The following is a 21,911-nucleotide window of genomic DNA, read 5'->3' on the forward strand; positions in this document are numbered from 1 at the left end:
GTCCAACTCTTTGCGACCCCATGGACGGTATCTTCCTCTCCACGGAATTTTCCAGGCAAGAATACTGGAGTGGGTAACCCTTCCCTTCTCCAGGGCATCTTCCCAGCCCAGGGATCGAACCCAGGTCTCCCGCACGGCAGGCAGGTTCTTTACTGTCTGAGCCACCAGGCAAGCCCAGCATGAGAGACTCTTGGGGGGCCTTTTGTCCCCCTGTGGGCGGCGCAGGCATTCTGTCCTTTTAATGCCAGAAGATGAAGTGAGTTTAATGACTGAGCAAGTATAGAAGCTCTGTTTCCTACATCTGGCCTTGAAATGGCTCGCCTGGCTGGCTCTGCGCCTGGCCCTGGCCGGCAGTGCCACGCTAGGGCCCCTCATGTCTTCATCTGCGATGCGAGTGCCCGTCGGCCTCCTGAGACAGCCGCCAGGGAACAGGTCTGGAACTGGGCTGAGTGTGGGCTGGCCCACCCTAGATATGAAAGTGTTGGTTGAAAGTACCCACACACAGGAGGAATTTGTTTCATTTCTGTGTCACTTGTTATCTTCTTATTTTTCTTGCTTAGTTTTTAAATGAGTTATCAGCCGAGTGGATCAGATGTCAGGCACACCCAGGCGTCCCGAGCCGGAGCCGGTTCATTAAAAGGAGGATTCCACAGCCAGCCTCGCCTTTGGCCTGCTTTCCACTTGCCTCATGGCTCCCACGGGGCCCTCCCACGCAGGGGTGGACGGGTCGGGGGCCCGAGGGCAGGGGGCTCCCCTGGGGTTGCCTGCGCCCCTCGGAGGGTGTAAGCCCCCTGCGTGGTGCTGTCTCTCAGGTTCAGAGGGGCAGTCCGTACCCCCAGCTATGTGGGTCAGGACTTGGGACCCGAGATTGCAGCAGCTTGTGGAGGAATGTGGCCGGGGTGGCTCCATCCACCTCCTCCGGGTCCGGGGTTGTGAAGAGCATATGGAAAACAGGACTCGCTGAGCTCTTCACACTGGCCCTAGGACTGTAGACCTTCTGGACCAGAGGAGGGACAGCCTTTGGGTTGAAGTGAGCCTGGGCGCTCATATGCCCAGCTCCTGAGTCTCACTTGCAAAGCGGGGACTGGAGACATGGGTGCCCCATCGCAGGGTGCCTGGGGCAGGCAGGGGCTGGCTCACTTTAACACCCTTTCCACATGCCTGCTCCTCACTGAGTGCATCGCCTGAGATTCCTGAGCACCCACTCGCATCCTACGAGGACTGTGGGCACCAGGCCAGCAAGCAGGAGGCCCTGCCCGCCGCTCTGTGCCAGGGCCCCTGCCAGGCAGCCCCAGACCTCCTGCTCGGCCTTCACGGCTACTGTCATGGTCTCTTTCCCCAGGCACCACCCTACCCAGAGGCCCAGAAATCTCTCCCCACTGATGAAACACGAAATTGGTTTTTATTTTATAGAAAAATACATGAGTCAGTCACTCAGTCAGTTCAGTTGCTCAGTCGTGTCTGACTCTTTGCGACCCCACTGATGGCTGCACTCCAGGCTGCCCTGTCCACCACCAGCTCCCGGGCCTTGCACAAACTCATGTCCGTCCAGTCGGAGAATCTGCCATAGGAGACTTTTCTCCTGGACTTTCTAATATTTTTAAAATTATTTATTTTGTTATTTTACCAAGCCACGTGACTTGTGAGACCTTAATTCTCTGACTAGGGATTGAATCTAGGCCCACAACAGTGAGAGGCATAGGGTTCTGAGTGCTGGACTGCCAGGGAATTCCCTCTTACTTTTAAAATTTTTATTAAAATATGTCATGCATACAGGAAAAGGCACAAATTATAAGTGTTCAGCTCAGGGAAGATCCATAGACTGAGCAAGCGCCCAGGCCCAGACAATGTCCAAGATTCTGGGCAGCCCCAGCGCACCTTCCAGCCACCCCTGCCCCGTCCACTGCCGGGAACCCCGACTGTTTTGTCTCTGGCTTCTTTGGCGCGGTACTGGGCCTCTGAGCTCCGTTTGGGCTGCTGGGTGGGTCCTCATTTCTGTGCAGAATCCGTCGGGTGAATTCACATTTTACTAATCTATTCTACCCTCGTGGGCATTTGAATCACGTCCAGTTAGTTTGGGGCTGGCGTGGACACTTCTGTGCCCATCTAGGGATGTGTGTGTACCCCCATCTCTGCTGGGTTTTCTCTAGGAGCAGAATTGCAGGGGTCAGACGGCAGACATCCAGTAAATGCCGACATGACAGTTTTCCACCATGGTCGTGCCCACTGCCCTCAACAGGGCTCACAGAGTCTGGTTGCTCCATGTCCGTTTTGTCTGGGGGGAGGTTATGTTTTATTTTGATATAATTTCAAACTTAGAGGACCACTGCAGAAATAGAGCAAGGAACTCCCGGCCAGCGGTCCCTCGGGTACCTTGGCCCGATTTGCTCTGTGGTTCCCCTGCCCGATTCCCTCTCGTCTACCCATCCATCCACCTGCGTTTGTATCTACAGACACCTGTGTCCTGACCTGTTGAGAGTATAGTGATGTCATGTCCCTTTACTCCAGCTACTCCAGTGTGTTTCCGGAGGACAAGGACGTCCTCTCAGATAATCACAGTGCATTTGTCAGCATCCAGGGCTGTGATGTTGGTACAATCCCACTGTTTAACCCGCAGCCCTTGTTCGGACTGTGCAGCGGCCCCAGGGCTGCCCTCTGACCGTGTTTCACTCCTGGTCCCAGCTCCAGGGTCAGGGGCTACGTGCGCTCACCACGGCTCCTCGGTCACCTTTTGCGTGTTTTTCTTGACACTGGAGTCCCGGTGGGTTGCTTGTAGGATGCTCTCCTTTTGGGTCTGCCCAGGTTCCCTCACACTCAGACATGGCAGGACCCCTCTGTGCCCCAGGTGGGGAGGGTGGATGTGAGCCAGCCCAGTACTGCGAGTCTGGGGTCACTTGCTGGAGACCTGCTGCTTCTTCTTCTGTGAAGTTACTGTTTCCTTTTTTGTAATTAATAATATTTAGAAAGGTACTTTGAGAGTGTGTTAATATTCTGTTCTCATCAAATGTTCAGTCACTGTTAGCATAACTGGTCCTTGGCTAACCCCATCTTCCCTCTGTATTTTTAGGTTTGTATTCTTCTATAAAAAAGAGCTTTTCCTTCCCTTCCCTCTTCCTTCCTCCTTTCCTGCCTTCCTTCCCTCCGTCCTATGTAGACTTGTGAATGCTTATTTTATTTAACAGATTGTAGTCCATGCCTTTTTTGCATGTCTTTTTCTTGGGGATGGCCTTGCTCCCTGTCTCCTGTACAATGTCACGAACCTCCGTCCATAGTTCATCAGGCACTCTGTCTATCAGATCTAGTACCTTAAATCTGTTTCTCACTTCCACTGTATAATCATAAGGGATTTGATTTAGTTCATACCTGAACGGTCTAGTGGTTTTCCCCACTTTCTTCAATTTAAGTCTGAATTGAGCAATAAAGAGTCCATGATCTGAGCCACAGTCAGCTCCCAGTCTTGTTTTTGCTGACTGTATAGAGCTTCTCCATCTTTGGCTGCAAAGAATATAATCAATCTGATTTCAGTGTTGACTGTCTGGTGATGTCCGTGTGTAGAGTCTTCTCTTGTGTTGTTGGAAGAGGGTGTTTGCTATTGTTTGTTGTTGGAAGAGGGTGCTGCAGTCCATGGGGTCGCAAAGAGTGAGACACGACTGAGGGACTAAACTGAACTGAACTGAGTCCATGCCTACAATTGCTCTGATGCCTAAACGGCTCCAGATCAGCTCAGTGGGGCCCTTTGAGCTGGCCTGTCTGTCTCTGACATGTGTCCACCATTCTTAGAGGGCGTCTCTGCTTTTAAACAAAGACTTGCTTCAGGCTTATCTTTGCATTCCTTGAACCAACCCTGGAACCAGCCTGGCTGATGGAAGATAGTATTTAGAAACCACGATCCAGGCACAGATGTGCTCATTGAAACTGTGGTGTCATTACGGCCGCCTTGGTGAACAGAGCAGTGAACACCTTACCTCTTACTGATGTGGGTGACGGAGGAAGGCTGTGTTCACATAGACATGGAGACACAGACATTTGTAGGTATGAAGACGGACATGTACATACATGTAAACACATGTGTACTTGCAACTGTCACCCATTCACCGTGTCTTCATCAGACAATGGGTTCACTTTGATCCTTAGGCAACATTCTAGTTTTCTTCCTCTCCATATTCTTAACTCTCCTGCCAGTAGTCAGGAGTCTGCGTCCCATTATCCTTAAGACACTTACTCATTTGCTGAACTCTAAAATATAAAAATAGTAGTTTCAGAATGCCTAATCCTGGGACTTCCCTTGTTGTCCAGTGGCTAAGACTCCATGCTTCCAATGCAGGGGGCCTGGATTCCCTGGTTAGGGAATTAGATCTCACATGCTGCAACTAAAGATGCTGTGTGCCACAGCTAAGACCCAGTGCAGCCAAATAAATATATATTTTATAAAAAGAAAGATAAGAAAGAACACGTAACTCCTACCACTGTGAAAAGAAAAACTTACCAACTAGACTTCTGCATTTGCTCACATTTATCTTTACCGTTTTGACATAAAATTTACATGTAGTAAAATGTACACGCTGTAATTGTGCAATTTGGTGTATTCTAGCAAACACACACACGTGTGTAAACCACAACCATCGCCCTCAACCACAGCAATCGCTTTTCTGATTTTCTTCACCTTTGATCAGTTTCACTTCTTCCTGAATCTGCATCAGTGGGATGGGGTGGTGTGTCCACCGCTTTCACCCTCTGGACAAGAGCCCGCCCTGTGGTCCCTGGGCCTTACCACCTGGCAGTGTCCCCTGTGCCAGCTGCCAGAGTGTCCTCATCACCGAGAGCTGGCATCGGGCACTTCCAGTTTGGGGTTATTCAAGTATCGCTGATTTGTACATTCTTAGGGACACTGTGCAGTGGGCAGAGTGGGCATTTCTGTTGGGTGGGTGTCTGGTGGAGGACCGCGGGGGCCAGGGGTCAGTGTGTGCTGAGCAGATGCACCAGGCTCTGATGTGGTGGCCCCGGGCCTGTCCCCCCAGCAGCGTTGCTCCACACGGCTCTGATAGAACCCTGCAGAAAGTGCTGGAAATGATACGACCAGCATTCCTCCACTACCCACCATCCAATGAAATGCAGCACTTGCTGTATATTTTATAAATTCCATCTGTTTAAAACATTTCCCTGGAAGGTATTTACTTTTTCCTCCTAACTAGAGATAAGGCTGGTCCCAATGGGATCGGGGGGTGAGAGGGGGGCATTTTGTAGGTGAGGCCCCATGTGTTGAGCCAGGGTCAGGGAGGGGACCCACAGGAGGTGGGCATGAAGCTTGAAGATGGCCTGCTTCCCAGAGGACCAGCGAGGAGAGGAAGGGAACCAGGACCAGGGCCCACTTGTCAACGCTTTGCCTGGCCCTCTGGCCTCCACTTCACCATCAGTCCTAAGGCCGCCTTGCCGTATGGGCGGGGGGGGGGGGCTGTCCCCAGGTACACGGTGACACGTGTGCTCTTCTGCCCACGGGGGGACACAGGCTCCAGCCCCGTGGGGCTCCCTAGCCCGTGTTCTGGAATCTCTGAGCACAGAGGTGCCAGCTTCTCTGACCTCTGAGTCCTCTCCTCTATTCTGCCTGATGCTGTTGCCCCCGTCAGCCCAACCCAGGGCCACCTCTCTTTCTCTCTGCCTTTCCTGCCTCTTCTGGGGGACACTCCCGTGCTGCTGGGCCATACTGCGGGGGTGTTTCCTGCCTGTGTTTGCAGCCCCTGCTGTGAGCTGGGGCTCAGCAGAGAAGGAGACGGATGAGGAGTGGACATTCGGGTCCTGGGGACAGACCACGGACGTGTAAACATTTGATGGGTGTGTAAACACTCGTGCCTCTCCTGGTGCCAGGTGGAAACGATTTCTATGCAGTAAAGAAAAGCGGGCGAGGTTCGGTGCGGGTTGCTGGGTGCTTTTGCAGACGGCGGCCTGGGGGGGTCCCTCTGGGGAGGGGGCCCGAGCACAGCAGTGGCTGCGGTGGGCACCCAGCGGCGGCACCCAGGAAGGAGGCACGGCAGAGGAGGAGGCCAGAGGTGTTACGTGCTGCCATTGGTGCAGGGCCAGGAGGCCAGGAGGTGGGCGTGAGAGCCTCCTGCGTCAGCCAGCCCCTTCCCAAGAGGGGAAGCCCTCTGTCGTTTCCGAGATGGTGGACATCGGCTTTACCTGAGTTCGGTCTTTGTGAGCCTCCTGGTAGCGGGCGTGGGCGGGCAGCCCAAGGCAGGGGTCAGGACCTCCCCCAGGAGAGCACCCAAGATCACCAGAGAGCCGCAGGGAAGTGGAGCCCGTCCCCATAGCCAGGCCCTGGGGTGGCCTGGCAGAGCCAGGCGGTGAGTGGGGGCTGCCCGGGAGCTGAGTGGGCGGCCGGGACTCGTACCTGAGCAAACAGGTGTGGGCGCGTGGGTGAGCCGGGCAGAATTACAAGCAAGAGTGGGGCCGTGGAATTCCTGCGCAGGGCTGGGATGGGGCGGGCGGGGGCGATGTGTGCCAGGAGCCTGCAGAGCATCTTCAGCGCCCTGGAGGGGAGCTGGACCTGCAAGGCCAGCGAGCCCAGGTCAGCACCATCCAACATTCTTCCAAGGACCGGCCAGCTCTCCCGCCCCGCCCCTCGAATTGAGGCGCATGCGCTCCTGTAAGGGCGCGTCCCTGGACTTAGGGGCTGCGGCGATCCTCATTTCACAGATGTTCGATGTGGGCGGAGCAGGGGCGGGGCCCGGCAGCCCGGCTCCAATGTGGGCGGGGCGAGGGGCGTGGCGTGGCACCTTTGGCTCCAAAGTGGGCGGGGATCGGCATCTCTTGCTCCCACAGAGCCTGACACCCACCCAGCCTCCCACAACCAGGATGGCCTGCCGTCGTGGGTCCCCTCTGAGACCTCAGCTTCACAGTAACAACAGAGGAGGAGACCATGCCTGCCCCCACTTGTACCATCAGAGTCTGAGAACAAGGTGTTGGGAGGCTGAGCTCCAGGGTAGGGGGAGGGATCCTTCCTTGCCTGTTCTGGGCTTTAGGGGATGGCACCCCACTCCAGTACTGTTGCCCGGAAAATCCCATGGATGGAGGAGCCTGGTAGGCTGCAGTCCATGGGGTCACTAAGAGTCAGACACGACTGAGGGACTTCACTTTCACTTTGCACTTTCATGCATTGGAGAAGGAAATGGCAACCCACTCCAGTGTTCTTGCCTGGAGAATCCCATGGACGGAGAAGCCTGGTAGGTTGTAGTCCATGGGGTCGCACAGAGTCGGACACGACTGAAGCGACTTAGCAGCAGCAGCAGCAGTAACATGCATTGGAGAAGGAAATGGCAACCCACTCCAGTGTTCTTGCCTGGAGAATCCCAGGGACGGGGGAACCTGGTGGGCTGTTGTCTATGGGGTCGCACAGAGTTGGACACGACTGAAGTGACTTAGCAGCAGCAGCAGCAGCAGTAACCCTTGGTGTCCTTAGCCTGTGGCTGCCCCCCCACCCCCAGCCTCTGTCATCACATGGCTTCTCCCTGTGGGTCTGTGTCTGTGTCCAAATGTCCTCTTCTTATAAGCACATTCATCATCAGGGTTGGGCCCACCCCGATGCAGCATGACCTTGTCTTAACCAGTTACATCTACAGCCAGTTTAGTCACTCAGTCGTGTCTGACTCTTTGCAACCCCATGGACTGCAGCACGCCAGGCTCCCTGTCCATCACCAACTCCTGGAGTTTGCTCCATTGAGTTGGTGATGCCATCCAACCATCTCATCCTCTGTCGTCCCCTTCTCCTCCTGCCTTCAATTGTTCCCAGCTTCAGGGTGTTTTCAAATGAGTCAGTTTTTCACATCAGGTGGCCAAAGTATTGGAGTTTCAGCTTCAGCATCAGTCCTTCCAATGAATATCCAGGACTGATTTCCTTTAGGATGGACTGTGGATCTCCTTGCAGTCCAAGGGACTCTCAAGAGTCTTCTCCAACACCACAGTTCAAAAGCATCAATTCTTCGGTGCTCAGATTTCTTTATAGTCCAACTCTCACATCCATACATGACTACTGGAAAAACCATAGCTTTGACTAGATGGATCTTTGTGGAAAAGTAACATCTCTGTCTAGGTTGGTCATGGAGAAGGCAATGGCACCCCACTCCAGTACTCTTGCCTGGAAAATCCCATGGACGAAGGAGCCTGGAAGGCTGCACAGTCCATGGGGTCACTGAGGGTTGGACACGACTGAGCGACTTCACTTTCATGCATTGGAGAAGGAAATGGCAACCCACTCCAGTGTTCTTGCCTGGAGAATCCCAGGGACGGGGGAGCCTGGTGGGCTGCCATCTATGGGGTCGCACAGAGTTGGACACAACTGAAGTGACTTAGCTTAGCTAAAGGCATGGTAAAGAATCTGCCTGCATTGCAGGAGACCCAGGTTTGATGCCTGGGTCAGGAATATTCCCTGGAGAAGGGAATGGCAACCCACACTCGTATTCTTGCCTGTAGAATGCCATGAACAGAGGAGGCTGGTGGGCTACAGTCCATGGGGTCGGTAGTAAAGAGTCCAACACGACTGAGCAGCTAACACTTTCACTTTTTGAAGGCTATAAAGCTATAGCCCCCAGGATGGAGACTGGCGATCAGAGAAGCTGGGACGTGAGGAAGGGGTGTAGACACAGGTGTGTGGGGCTCGGGGCCTTAGACAGATGAGCCTCCACAGCCCGGAGACCTTCCCTTGAGGGGCTGCATGTCTGCGCTGGCTGAGCGTCTCCCTGCGCCCAGTGCCTCGGGGTGGTCCTGTGTAGCGTCCCCTGAGTCCTGCCTTCCTCCCGGTGTCCCACAGCTGCACAGGTGCCATCCTGCCTACCCCTCCCAGTGGGGCACGCCCCGCCTTCCAGGGCCAGGCTGCAGCTCCACCAGGGTCTTAACATAACAAGCCTCACCCGGCCTGCCCGCCCCAGGTTGGGGGTGGCCTCTGGAAAGCACCTGGGGAGCTGGCAGGGCCTCCCTGGCAGGTAAAATAGGTCATCTCATCCCCACGGGTGCAGGGAGAAGGCTGGTTGTGGGCAGAGTTGCTCTTAGTCTGTTAGAAGAGAGAAAACAAGCAGGTCCTAAGGACAGATGGGCTACACTGTGCCTGTTTTGCTTGACCTTCATGTACATGTTCAACAGTGAGGCATTGCGGCCCTATTAGGGGCTGAGCGCTGCTGTTCTGAGTATTGGGGCCATTTTAATTAATGAAACAGAGAAAGCTCCAGGTTCCTGAAACTGGTGGGAGGGAGCAGAAATTAAACAACAATTAAAACACAAGTAGGTGTTGTAAGATGGGGAAAGGTGATGAGTGAGAGGGAGAGAAATTACATGCAGGGCGGGCAGGGTCAGAAGTCGGGGTGGTCAGTGATGCCACAATCCTAGGGTAAAGGCTTGAGAAGGGATGGGTGAGAACCAGGTGGGTGTCTGGGGAGAGCATGCCTCAGAGGGACTGTGCAAAGGCCCCGTGGCAGCGGGAGGCAGGAACAGCAAGGGGGCCAGGCCGGTTAGGAAGAGCCAGAGATCACTGCAGTGAGGCAGGTGAGCTCCAGGGGAGGGCCTGGGTGACAGGGAGAGGTGGCAGCTGTGGGCTCTGCTACATCTGTGAAGTTAGAGCAGACAGGATGTGCTGCGGGTTTGGATGTGGGACGTGGGAGAGAGGAGTCGTAGACCAGCCGCACGTCTGACCTGAGCAGCTAGCTGGGAGGCTGGTCTGGAGGAGGGGGACCCGGGCAGGCAGACCTGTTGGCCCGTTGTTGTGACATCCAGGCAAGAGGCAGGTGCCTGACCCAGGGCGTGGGGTGGAGGAGGACAGATGGGGAGGGACACTGAGGACCCGACCTGTGCCCTGGGTGCTGAGACAGGGAGGAGGGCACGAGGCGGGGCCTCCTCCCAGGAGGGGAGGTGTGGTTTACTCAGTCAGTTCAGTCGCTCAGTCGTGTCCGACTCTTTGCGACCCCATGGACTGCGGCACGCCAGGCCTCCCTGTCCATCATGAACTCCAGGAGTTCACTCAAACTCATGTCCATTGAGTCAGTGATGCTATCCAGCCATCTCATCCTCTGTCGTCCCCTTCTCCTCCTGCCCCCAATCCCTCCCAGCATTAGGGTCTTTTCCAATGAGTCAACTCTTCGCATGAGGTGGCCAAAGTATTGCAGTTTCAGCTTCAGCATCAGTCCTTCCAGTGAACACCCAGGACTGATCTGCTTTACGATGGACTGGTTGGATCTCCTTTCAGCCCAAGGGACTCTCAAGAGTCTCCTGCAACACCACAGTTCAGAAGCATCAATTCTTTGTTGCTCAGATTTCTTTATAGTCCAACTCTCACATCCATACATAACCACTGGGAAAACCATAGCCTTGACTAGACAGACCTTTGTTGGCAAAGTATTGTGTCTGCTTTTTAATATGCTGTCTAGATTGGTCATAACTTTTCTTCCAAGGAGGAAGCGTCTTTTAATTTCATGGCTGCAGTCACCATCTGCAGTGATTTGGGAGCCCCCCCAAAATAAAGTCTGACACTGTTTCCACTGTTTCCCCATCTATTTGCCATGCAAGGCATGGTTTGGGGGAGGGCAAATGCTGATCTCTCAGACCATGGTGAGAGTGGATTTGGGACAGGCAGTCAGCCCTCAGCGGGAAGGTCCTGGCCGGGGTGAAAGTGCAGAAGACCACCTCTGGGTGGTCTTTGAGGTGCTCAGCGGTTGAGAACTTGCCAATGGCCTCCCAGAGGGACTTCTCATCCAAACGCAGCGTGCGCGTCAGCAGACAGCCTTGTGTTTCCCTCCCATTGGTCCTCACGTTGGTTTCCTGGGCTGCATAACACAGCAGGCTGGGGGCATGAACAACATAAGTTTATTGTCGCCAGCTTCAGAAGTCAAAGTCCAAAATCAAGGTGTCGGCAGGATTGGTCACTTCTGAGGCTGAGAGGGAAACTGTCCCAGGCCTTTGCCCTGGTGTCTGGGGGTTCATTGGCGACCTCTGGTTTCTAGAAGCATCACCCCTGTCTCTGCCTCCCTCTTCACACGGCCTCCTCCCTGTGTGCCTGCCTGTGTCTAATTTCCTACTTTTCATGAGAACCACCAATCATATCAGAAGGGGCTCACCTACATGGCTCAGATGGTAAAGAATCTGCCTGCAATGTGAGAGATGCAGGTTCAGTCCCTGGGTCGGGAAGATCCCCTGGAGAAGGAAATGGCCACCCACTCCAGGATTCTTGCCTGGAGAATTCCATGGACAGAGGAGTGTGGCGGGCCACAGTCCAAAAAGTCAGACGTGACTGAGTGACTAACACTTTCACTGTCCCCTGCAGCAGCGTGACCTCATTTTAACATTTCCTCCTTGAATTCTCCTTGCAGTTTTGTCAGAAACTCAATTGACCATATATGGGTGGGTCTGTTTCTGGACGGTCTGTTCTGTTGCATGAATCCACGTGTCAGTTCTCCTGTCTGGACCATATTGTTAGGATTATAGTAGATCTTGAAAGCAGGCCACGTGAGTCTTCTAAAGTTCTCCCTTTAGAAAATTGTTTTGTTTATTCTAGGGAGAGCTTTGGCCATTTCCATATGTAGGAGTGTAGGAGACCCCCCGACTCCCCATCCTGCCCACAGGATGTGGAGGACCTAACTGTGCCAGGAGCCGTGCTGAACCCACCCAGGTACGGCCACGGTGGGGAGGGGAGTACTACATGGGGGCCCACTGTGCCTGCCCCATGCCAAAGTGTGATCGGACGGTTTAAGAACCCGTAGGCCACAAAGTTAGTGGCAGCCAGGGCCAGGATTCCAGCCAGGTGGCTGCCCTCTGAGTCCCCAGGCCCTGTGGCTCTGGCTCCCTGGGAACCCTCTGCCCTCGTCCTGTCTCTCCACACCCTGGGATCTTTGGATCCCATGGCAGCCGGGGGAGGAGGGCAGGGGTTAGGGTTATTCTGGTTCTGTCACTGAGCATACTGGACTGAGTGCTCCCAGGCACGGGTCCAGTCCTCCCCGTCCAGCTTGTTTTCTCCTCCCTTCATCTGGAGCGGGGGTGGCTAGCAGGGCACTAGGGAGCCATATGAGCTGCGAAAGCACAGGAGAGCCTTGCTAGGCAGGCCTGGGCTCTGCTGGGAGCCTGGGCAGGCTGGGGGTACACAGGCTGGGCTCCTGGGACACAGCCAGGGGACCCCTCCATAGAGAGGGAGCAAGACAGCTTCCTCTAAGGGCCAAAGGGTGCTGGCCGCCATCCCCACCCCCTCCCAAGCCGCACTGATGCTGCAGGGGATTTCCTTTCATTCTGGAAGAGAGGCTGAGAGTCCGTGACACAGCTGCCGTGCCTGGACGGAGGTGCCTCCTTTTCTGGGAGGGGCTGTCGGGCAGACAGCCCTGATTGACAGGGCCTGCTGTCCCAAGGCCCCCAGCTCGCAGGACCTGCCTCACGGTGGCCTGTCCTCCCCTTTCCTGGTCATTCAGGATGTGCAGGGCCGTGTGATAGCTGCTCACCCCTTGGATACGATCACTGCTTCTCCAGGACAACCTTGGGGGCAGCATGGTGTCCACTCTCATCCATTCCACAGATGAGAAAATGGAGGCTCGGAGAGGTCGAACCCCTTTCCTTAGGTACAGCCAGGGTGTGCTCAGCCATCGTCTTGGATCCTGTCACTTCTATCTGTTTGCTAACCCTGTCCTAGGAAAAAAGGTTCTATTTTCCATGGAGGGATAGACGCACGGTTGACATAAGTAAATGAATCCTCATATCAGGAACTGTGGAAGTCAGAGCCAGCCCCTGGGGTCCTTCAGCCGGGAAGGTGGGCTCAGGACGGAGTGTGGCTTCTGCCACCCGTCTGGAGGACCCTGCTGCCTTCAGAGATGGATGCTAACGTTAAAACACTGCAGTTACGAAGCGTTCCTGGCTGTGGGGAAGCACATCACCGACCCTTACATGGCAGTGACACTAGGCAGCTGTTAACGTCTTGCATGCATGTTGCAGGTTGTTTGAGGGCAGTGGAGCGTTGCAGACGCAGCGAGGCCGCCCCCCAACCCCAGCCCATGTGAAGCCCCACTCTCACTCTGATGTGCTCCAGCCTCATCTGTGTTCCCGTGGCTTCAGCACGTCCATCTGTGTCGCAAAGGCAGCCCTTGGGTCGTGTGCCTTAAATCTGCATGCGTGGTCCCAGCCTGGACCTCTCTGCTGGCGGCTTGTTCTTCTTCACTTGGCGTTGTGTTTATGAGACGGATCCCTGTTGATAGGTGGGATTCTGTTGTGTGGATAACCCACAGTTGATCTGTTTCCCTTTGGAGGGATGCTGTGTTTTCTTCCTCCGGTTTTTGTTTTGTTTTGTTTTGGATATTTTGGCCAGTCCAACACAGCCAACAGCCTTGCGTGGGTCTCCCGGCACACCTGCGTAAGCCAGCCAGGATATCAGGCGTGGTCCTCTGGAGGCGGACTGCTGTTCAGAGCACAGCGCATCTCCTGAGTCACTGGCGTGGCCGCGGTCGCCCCAGAGCCCTGTGCCAGCCAAACCTGGAGTTCATGTGTTCAAAAGATTTTTTTCCTCCCTCCCACCCACTTCCTCCTTCCTTTCCCTCTTCCCTCCCTCCTTCCTTCGCCTCTCCCCTGCACCTGCAGCGTGGGATCCATACACACCAACCAGGATGGAAACCCTTGCTTTGCCACCCACTTGTGGTTGAACTGGGGCAGGTGTCCATGTGGTGCTGTGGTTCTGTCTCCTGGCTGTGAGGTGGGCGATAATTCCCTTGGGGAGGTTGCTGGGACCCAGAGTCACCCTAGATGGGCGGTGCGCTGGACAGGGTTTTCAGTAAATGTTGGAAGGTGTCTTCTGCTCGCTCGTCGACTCATTGCTGCATTCTTTCACGCTGCAAGCCCTCAGAGCTCATGAGGGTGGGCCAGCTCCCCGCCCGGCCCCCTGAAGCCTCCCGCCTGTCTCCTTCCCCAGCTGAGCCCCGAGGTCAGGTTCTCAGGTGGGTTCTGTGTTTGTCACCGAAGTCTTCGGCCTGGAAAATCGCTCCAGTTTTCCAGGATTCTGACTGCCTCCTCCCCTGGAGTTTCAACAGCCAGAAATTCCACCACACCCAGGGCTCTCCAGGGAGCCTCCCCTTCAGCCCCAGAGGGTCGTTTATGAGGAAGGCACCTGGGCCAGGCAGAGGGTTGGGCCTGGGAAACATCTGGAAATTCTTGACCCTTGAAATTAGTTACACAAATACCATTTGCTCTCTGCTTTGCCCTTCAAACCACCCGAAGAATTGGGGCCCCCCAGGACGCATGGGCAACTGGGTCTTCCTGTTCCATGGGGGAGGGCCCCGCAGGGGTGTGGGCGGGGCTTGTGGAGCCGCCAGATGGACCCGGGCTCTGGTGCCCAGTCTGTGGAGCGGCCGTGACCTCAGCTCTCCCTGCCCTCAGGTTCCTCATCTGTGTCTAGGCGCTTTGATGGAGGGTCTTCTCTGACTCGTGAGATCTACCTGGTGAAGCTGCATTTCCCAGTGTCACATTGGTGGGTGCCGCCCGCCCCCCACCAGCCAGCAGAGGGGAGGAATTAGGGAAACCAGGGGAGTTACAGCTGAAACAGGGGGAGCAGCCCCTTTCCCCTAGTCCCCCACTCCCGGCCCCTCCCAGGACCCTGCGGTTCCCAGGGGCTGTTAAACTTCATGAGCGAGGGTTCAGGTGAGACCATCTCCTCTTCACGCCTGCTCAGAAGCATGGTCAACCTGCATGCCAAGGCTCCCACACCATGTGAGGGGCTCCCAGCCCCCCAACAACTGTTCCCCGATCTGGAGGCCCTGTTCCCAGCTGTGTAGCGCCCACCACAGCTGCAGGCTTCTTTGCTTAAAGATCCAGTCTATGCCTGCTTCTCCCAACACATGTGCCCCAACCTTCCAGGGCCCTCCTGTCTGGTGTCCAACGCCGGGGGGGCCCAGCACCTGGGAGGTGTCCATGAGCCACAGAGGGAGGGAGGGAGGGAAGGAGTAAGTGAATGAGTGAGTGAGGGAATAAATGAGTGAGTGGGTGAATAAATGAGTGCGTGAGTGAATGAGTGAATGAACAGGTGAGTGGGTGAACGAATGAACATGTGAGTGGGTGAACGAATGAACATGTGAGTGGGTGAATGAATGAATGAACAGGTGAGTGAGTGAATGAATGAACGGTTGAGTGGGTGAATGAATGAAGAGGTGAGTGGGTGAATGAACTAATGAACAGGTGAGTGGGTTGATGAATGAACAGCTGAGTGGGTGCATGAATGTAGTGACGTGGGCCCAGGGCTAGAACTGAACAGGAGAAGCAGCCTGTCCCGGCGGCTGGCAGGCCCCACCACAGAGTTGCCTGGAGTCCTGAGGCTGAGCCTTGGCCCACCCTGGGTCCCAGTCTCCCCTCCAGGCACAGGGGAGGTAGACTCTTGGTCCCAACCACTCCCAAATGTGTGCAGGGCACCCCTGTGCAGGTCCCAGTGTGGGGCTTAGGAAGGCCCAGGCCCCTGTCCCGGATCCCCGTGCTGAAAGTGCAGGCCGGGGAGGGGACCCAGCCCCCTGCACACCCACTGCCCTGCAAGGACTGGAGGCCCTGGGCATCCGGAGCGGGACGATGTGGACGGCTGAGTGGTACACACGGCTGCTCTGAGCAGGCTGGGTCGGATGAGCCTGGACAGCCCGGAGGGGAGCTTGGGCTTGGTCTCCAGGGCGGCGGGAGCCGCAGAACAGCTGCAGGGCGGACTGAGACAGGGAGCCCAGAGATGCATCTGGCGGCGCTGCCAATGCTGAGGCCATGGAGGTAGGGAGGCCGCAGAGGTGTCGATGGTCTGAGCTTTGTCCGCTGGGGGAGGACCTGCACACAGCCTGGAGGCCCTGTTGGTGGGACAGGTGTCTCAGAGGGGTGTGCGTGTGACAGCCAGAGAGACAGACAGATGGAGAGACCGAGGCAGAGGCGTGGCTGACAGCCTGCCCCGCCCTGGGGCCGGGCTCGCTAAGAAGCTCTGTGCTCTGAGATCTACCGATAAACGAGAGGAGCCGCTGGGTCCCCTGCCCGTGGGCCCAGCTGCCCAGCGGGGAAGAGGCCGTGAGGCCCGCCGGCTCATCTCAGCTCACTCTCCATCTCTCTGCTCTCCACCATCCTCCTTCCCACCTTTGCATGGGCTCAGGAGAACCCTAATCCCTCTGAGCTGCTGTTTCTTCAGATGCAGGTGGGTGGTGGGGAGAAAGGAGAGTTGGACAGGTCGAGGGCCTGGGAAAGCGGCCAGCCGGCCCTCAGGTTCTGCCTGGCGCTGGCCCCCGTGGACTCCTCCCCTTCATCCTCGTCCTTCATCCTTTCACGGTACTGATGCTGTTATCCCCATTTTACAGGTGAGGAAGCTGAGGCCCGGGAAGCAGGTGACTTTCCCCCAAGGCCAGCAGATGGCTAGTAAACGGCAGAGCTGGAATTCAGTCTGCCTCCCGACGCGGGTTGCCGGCCTCTGTCCTCCCACTCCCTGCTCTGAACTGGCAGGGGGTTTTAATCAAGGTCCCTTGTCAGGCTGGGCCTCACTCTTCTCATCTGTAGCTGGGGACAAGGAGCTTCTTGCAGGCATAGGTGGGAAGCCTGGAGCCTGGCCACCGCAGGCCCTGGCCAGACGGTCAGCCCACGGCATCCCCCCGACACACAGGCAGCCCTCTCCAAACTGCCAGAGTCAGTTTGCCAAACAGAGTTAGGCTGTCCTGGGGCCAGAGTCAGCCAGAACCAGCTAGTTCTGACCTTTTGTGTAGCTAAACCGGTTCCTCCTGCATCTTAGTTATCCTGAGTCCTAGGAACTGGGACACAAAGGGTGTTTTCCCAGGAGGCCCAAGGCTTTTTGAGGGACAGCAGAAGGAGATCCTCTGTTTCCAGGTGGGCCCTGAGGGACAGGGACCCCTCCCCCACCTCTGCCCTGGAAGCTGCTCTGAGCCATCAGGGGGATTTTCTCGTGTCCTCTGGACACACAGGCGGCCTCAGCGGCAGACAGGCCACTGGGTCAGGCGTCCCTTCTGCTCACACCCCCGCCTCCCTCGGGCTGGCATGCGCCACCTTGCTCTACTCCCCCAGGAGCCAGCAGGGTTGACGGGCAGGTGGCTGACCTTAGTGGGCCACAAGGTGACCCATTCTCGCCCTCAAGGCTGAGAACAGTCCAGCCTAGGAAGTGGGCTTTGGAGTGGAGCTTTAGGGGGGGATGGTTGCAGGTCCTAGCGGCACCTGAACGGGGCAGCATGGATGGTGTGGGGGCCACTGGGGTCTCTCCTTCCTTTTTTCAGAGAAAAGAGACTCACGCAGGCAGCAGTAGGGAGGCCCTGGCATCAGGGCTGTGTGACCTTCCGCAGGTGACTCAGCCTCTCTGAGCCTCCCATGTCTTCCTTCACCTTGGAGGAGCTGGGTGGAAGCAGCCACCTCTCTGCAACCTTCTCCACACCCCAACTCCCACAGCAACCCCCCACAGGGACCGTGATGCCAGGTTAGAGCCCAGGCTTGCCAGGGCAGTCCTGGCCCTCCTTGTTTGTGAGTTGAGAATGACATACTTGCTTTCCGATCAGGACACCAGAGGCACCAAAGAACTGGTCTCTGTTTTACGTTCAGGGCAGGTTACGAATCTGCCTTTTTGTGCATTTTTCCGCTGTTTCCCACCCATCAGCTCATGGTGTGTGGAGGTGGGAGGGACCTCCTCTGCAGGACAGAAACCTCGGTAGGCGAGAGGCAGCCTGGAGCAGGGGGACAGAGAAGCCATGCGTCCCTGTGGGATTTGGTTTTTGAGACTACCAGCTCCGTCTCAGCTGGTACACATGCATGGGAAAGCAGGAAGGGGCTTCTTGGCACAGACGTTTGGATCATCGCTGCTGTGAACAGAGACTTCCCGTGCACCTGGGTCTCAGGAGGTGGAGAAAGCTGATACCTAGCCGCTGGACTCGGGGTGCCCGGCTGCAAGGCCATGTTCACACCCCGTAACGCCCCGCCCTGCTGTTTCCTGGTTGCTGACCCTGGCAGGCCCCCCTGGTCTGGGTCCATCTTGTCCCCCACAAAGATAAGGGGTGCCTGCTACTGAGTTGTGGGGGGCCGGTGAATAAGAGAGAGTCAGCATGAAGGCCTGAGCCCAGTGCCCAGCATTGCAGCCCCACGTGGATGCCATCTTCCCATTCCCCCCTCCGTGGCATCCCCATTCTTTCTGGGGGTGGGCACACAGTAGGTGCTCCACAAACATAGCACCTAGTAGGGCCACAGACAGACTCCCCACAGCCCGGGCCTTCCTGGAGGGCGTTTTCTTCTCCCGAGCACCTCATTTGTTCTGCCTGACTTCTGACCTCTCATCTCAGCACTGCTGGGCCCCAGAGCTGGGCAACTTTACTCCAGAAAGGACGGGAGGCAGACTCGGAGGCCAGGCCCAGCTGGGACGGGGAGGGGACACCGGCACTCTGGCCCCAGGCGGCTTTCAGGCAGGAGCCAGCTGAGTGCTCCCACGGATGTCATCCCAAGTGACAGACATGGGCCCGGGGCTGGAGAGGGGCGGGCGACTCAGCAGGGGCTGCACCAGACGCGCTTTCCTTGTGCGTCTCCGCTTGACTAGCTCAGCTTTCTTGGCCTCGGGGAAAGGCCAGGAAGGGAGACCAGAGCTCCTTGAGCTTCATTTCTGAGCGGCTGTGCTCAGGCCTTGCACACACTGGGCCTCTGCAGAGGGGCCTGACCTCCAGGGCCGGGGATCTCTGACCTGCAGGCTTGGCGGGGTGGATCTCGGCGGAGGGGATACGCTGAAACAAGCCTGCCTTGACCTGGATGGGTGGCATCCTACTCCTTTTGGGCACTGTGGGAGGCACAGTATTTCTCAGAAAAATCTGAGGGCGGGAAGAGCATTCCAGGGACAGAGAATAGCCTGTGTGAACAGAACAGCCCTGCCTGTGTGAAGGCAAGGGTCCCACGAAGGCCTTGCAGGGGGCAGGATGTGTGGGGCTGCGGGCAGGGCCGGCAGGGAAGTTTGAGGTCGGAGGGTGGGGGCTATGGACATCAGGCGGGGAATCACCGTGGGTACTGAAAGTGAAGTCGCTCAGTCGTGCTGACTCTTTGCGACACCATGGACTGTAGCCCACCAGGCTCCTATGTCCATGGGATTTTCCAGGCAAGAGTACTGGAGTGGGTTGCCATTTCCTTCTCCAGGAGATCTTCCCAACCCAGAGATTGAACCGGGTCTCCCGCATTGCAGGCAGACAATTTACTGTCTGAGCCACCAGGGAAGTCCTATGGGTACTGGGGAGACATTGAATGTTGTTGCACGAGGGAGGCTGTGTATCAAGCCAGTCTTACACGTCACCATAGCAGTTTCCCAGCCTTGTTCGATAAGCGAGGCTGATGTCTTATCATTCAGTTGTCATTTATTCATTCATCAGGTGTGACCTAAGCCTCCTTCCTCCAGGGCCCAGCCTGGGTGATGCTAGGAACTCAGGTACTCAGACACAGTCCTGGCCCAAGAGCAGCCCACCGTGGGGGCGGCAGGAGCCCCAGAGCTCAGGGCTGGGCCAAGGGGAGCCCCGACACCAGGGCAATGGGCCCTGCCTGGCAGGCTTCTTGGTGGAGGTGAAAAGTGAAAAGTGAAAAAGTCGCTCTGTCATGTCTGCCTCTTTGCGACCCCAGGGGCTCCCCCATGGAGGACCCCATGTACGTATACAGTCCACAGGATTCTCCAGGCCAGAACACTGGAGTGGGTAGCTATTCCCTTCTCCAGTGGATCTTCCCAACCCAGGGATTGAACCAGGGTCTCCTGCATTGCGGGTGGATTCTTTACCAGCTGAGCTGCTAGGGAAGCCCTTGGTGGAGGTGATGCTTATGCAAAACGCTAAAGGGTGAGCAGGAGATGGAGGTGGGACCCGCAAGTGGGAAGGCACACAGATGGACAGGGCAGCCCGTGGGGGGAGGACCCGGGCTCCTGCCTGTGGAGTAAGGGTCCGAGTGATGGGTTAGCAAGGGATGTGCGGGGCAGGGGCAGGGGGGCTGGCATGAGTCTGAGGCTCTAAGGCCAAGCCCTGGCAGCATCCCTACATCGCCCCCTCTGGGTAGGCGGCCAGCCTGGTCTCCCCGAGCCCTGTTTTGAAGGAGCCCTGTAGACTGTCACCTTGAGAAGTGCAGTGCAGACTACGTGACACTGGACTCCGTGGGGTCAGATCGAGGCTCCTGGAGCTCAGCGGGTCCCGCCACAGTGCCCCCGTGAGGACCCTTCCACGTGTAGAGCCTCTCACTTCCCTTCCCCAGCTCTGGCTCCACTACTGTCCTCGTGGGAAACGCCCCCGGGAGGGGACTGTGCCGTTTCAAGGGCCTTTTTGGCACCCTTTCTCCCCAGTCTCCTAGAGCCGCTCTCCTTGCCCACCCCCTCTCCCCTCCCCGAGTCAGACGCATTTGTAAGGGAGCCTCTGTTCCAGTCCATCCAACAGCCATTCATTCATTCGGCAAACACCTGTGGACCTGCTGTGCGCAGGAAGCTCGCAGGGCGTGGGAATCAAGGAGGACTCATGCTCATCACCCCCGTCTTACAGGGGGAAGACCAAGGCTCGGAGGGGCTCCTTTGCATGTCGGGGAGGGTGGAAGGAAAAGCTGGTGGCTCCGTCCTTCCCTCTCTGTCTCTGTGCTGTACTGCGCGGATGTTCTTCCCCCAAAGGCCTCCCTGGCCCCTTCCTCCTACCTGGATGGCACGCGCACTCACCTTCCACAGGGCTCCAGGGCTCCAACGAAGGTTGGCACTCACCATTCTGGATGGTACTTGTCTTAGGAGCCCACCTCCCCCACCACATTGTGGGGGGGCAGTAATCTCAGACCCCAGATGGAGTGAGGCACCCCCCAGGCGTCCCAGGGCTCTTACCGCACCGAAGTGTGCCCAGGGCCCAAGGGCACGAAGTAGGGGCCTCCAGCCTGTGGCCAGTGCAGCCGTGAGACCTCCACGCACGCGTCTGAGGTCCAGACAGGCTGGGCTCCAGCCCGAGCCTTTGGAGCTGCCCCCTGATGGAAAAACAGCCTGCAGTTGCAGCTTTAATCCCGGACTCCCCTAAGGGTCCGACTTCTATTCCATGGCATGCAACGTCAAGAGCGCTTTTCCCTTTCGGCTTTCACAAGCGCCATGGTGCCCTTGTATCCAGAGCCTGCCCTTCACGGCCATCTGGGTGGCTCAGCAGAGTGGCACAGTGAATTTCCGTGTCGGGTGGGAACAACCACAGGCTTGTCGGAATTACACGCGGAGAGAGCTGTGTAATCGAGATTGGGCAAGACTCGTTTCTTGGGAGCAGGAGTCTGGTGGGAAAGTTAAAACAAGATGACTTGGCTGGCTGTTCAGATCTGGGAGTAAGAGACGCATCCCCCACCCTGCTTCCCGCATCCCGCCCCAGCTCATGGCGCATGTTGACTGACCCCAACCCCACCGCAAACTCGCCTTGCCCACCCCCCGACCCCCGACTCCTGAGGCCTAGTATACACGTAAGTGTGCATTCAGTATACACGGGCCGAGTGAGTTCTTTACATGTTCCATGCTGCCACGCTTGAGCAAAGGCACCACGTTTCAGGCAAGGACTTTGTTCCTCTTCCCTGCCCCCGCCATCCTCCTGTTCTCCCTTCTGGTCACCTCCCACCTGGGACCGTCCAGGAATGCCCACCCTGGAGGCAGAGCTAAAGCATGCTGGAAGGTTCTGAGACCCGCTTCCCCCCACACCCCACCAGAAATGTCAAAAGAAATTGGAGAGAAAGTAATGTCAGGCCTGAGGACGTAGAGATTCAATCCGTGGTGTAATTCTTTCTGCAAATTAAATTATTCATCATTCCCTGGTCCTTAATAAAATAATTACTCCCGTTGCTTTATTTCCTGTCTATAAAGGGACTGACTTTGCGTCTGAACGTGGAAGACGCTATTAAAGCTAGTACAGCGGCCCCAGCCCTGCACTAGGGCTACCTAGGGCTGTGCCACCTGCCTGCAC

At 56.6% G+C, this 21,911-nt stretch overlaps 1 protein-coding gene across 1 annotated transcript in view; it reads left to right on the forward strand.

Annotated features, from left to right (window-relative positions):
- SORCS2 (sortilin related VPS10 domain containing receptor 2) overlaps positions 1-21,911 on the forward strand; it is a 329,996-nt gene that overhangs the window by 57,578 nt on the left and 250,507 nt on the right. The gene's annotated exons all lie outside the window — the stretch shown is intronic.

The sequence above is a fragment of the Bubalus kerabau genome, chromosome 7 (assembly GCF_029407905.1).
Source record: "Bubalus kerabau isolate K-KA32 ecotype Philippines breed swamp buffalo chromosome 7, PCC_UOA_SB_1v2, whole genome shotgun sequence".
Lineage (NCBI taxonomy): Eukaryota > Metazoa > Chordata > Mammalia > Artiodactyla > Bovidae > Bubalus > Bubalus kerabau.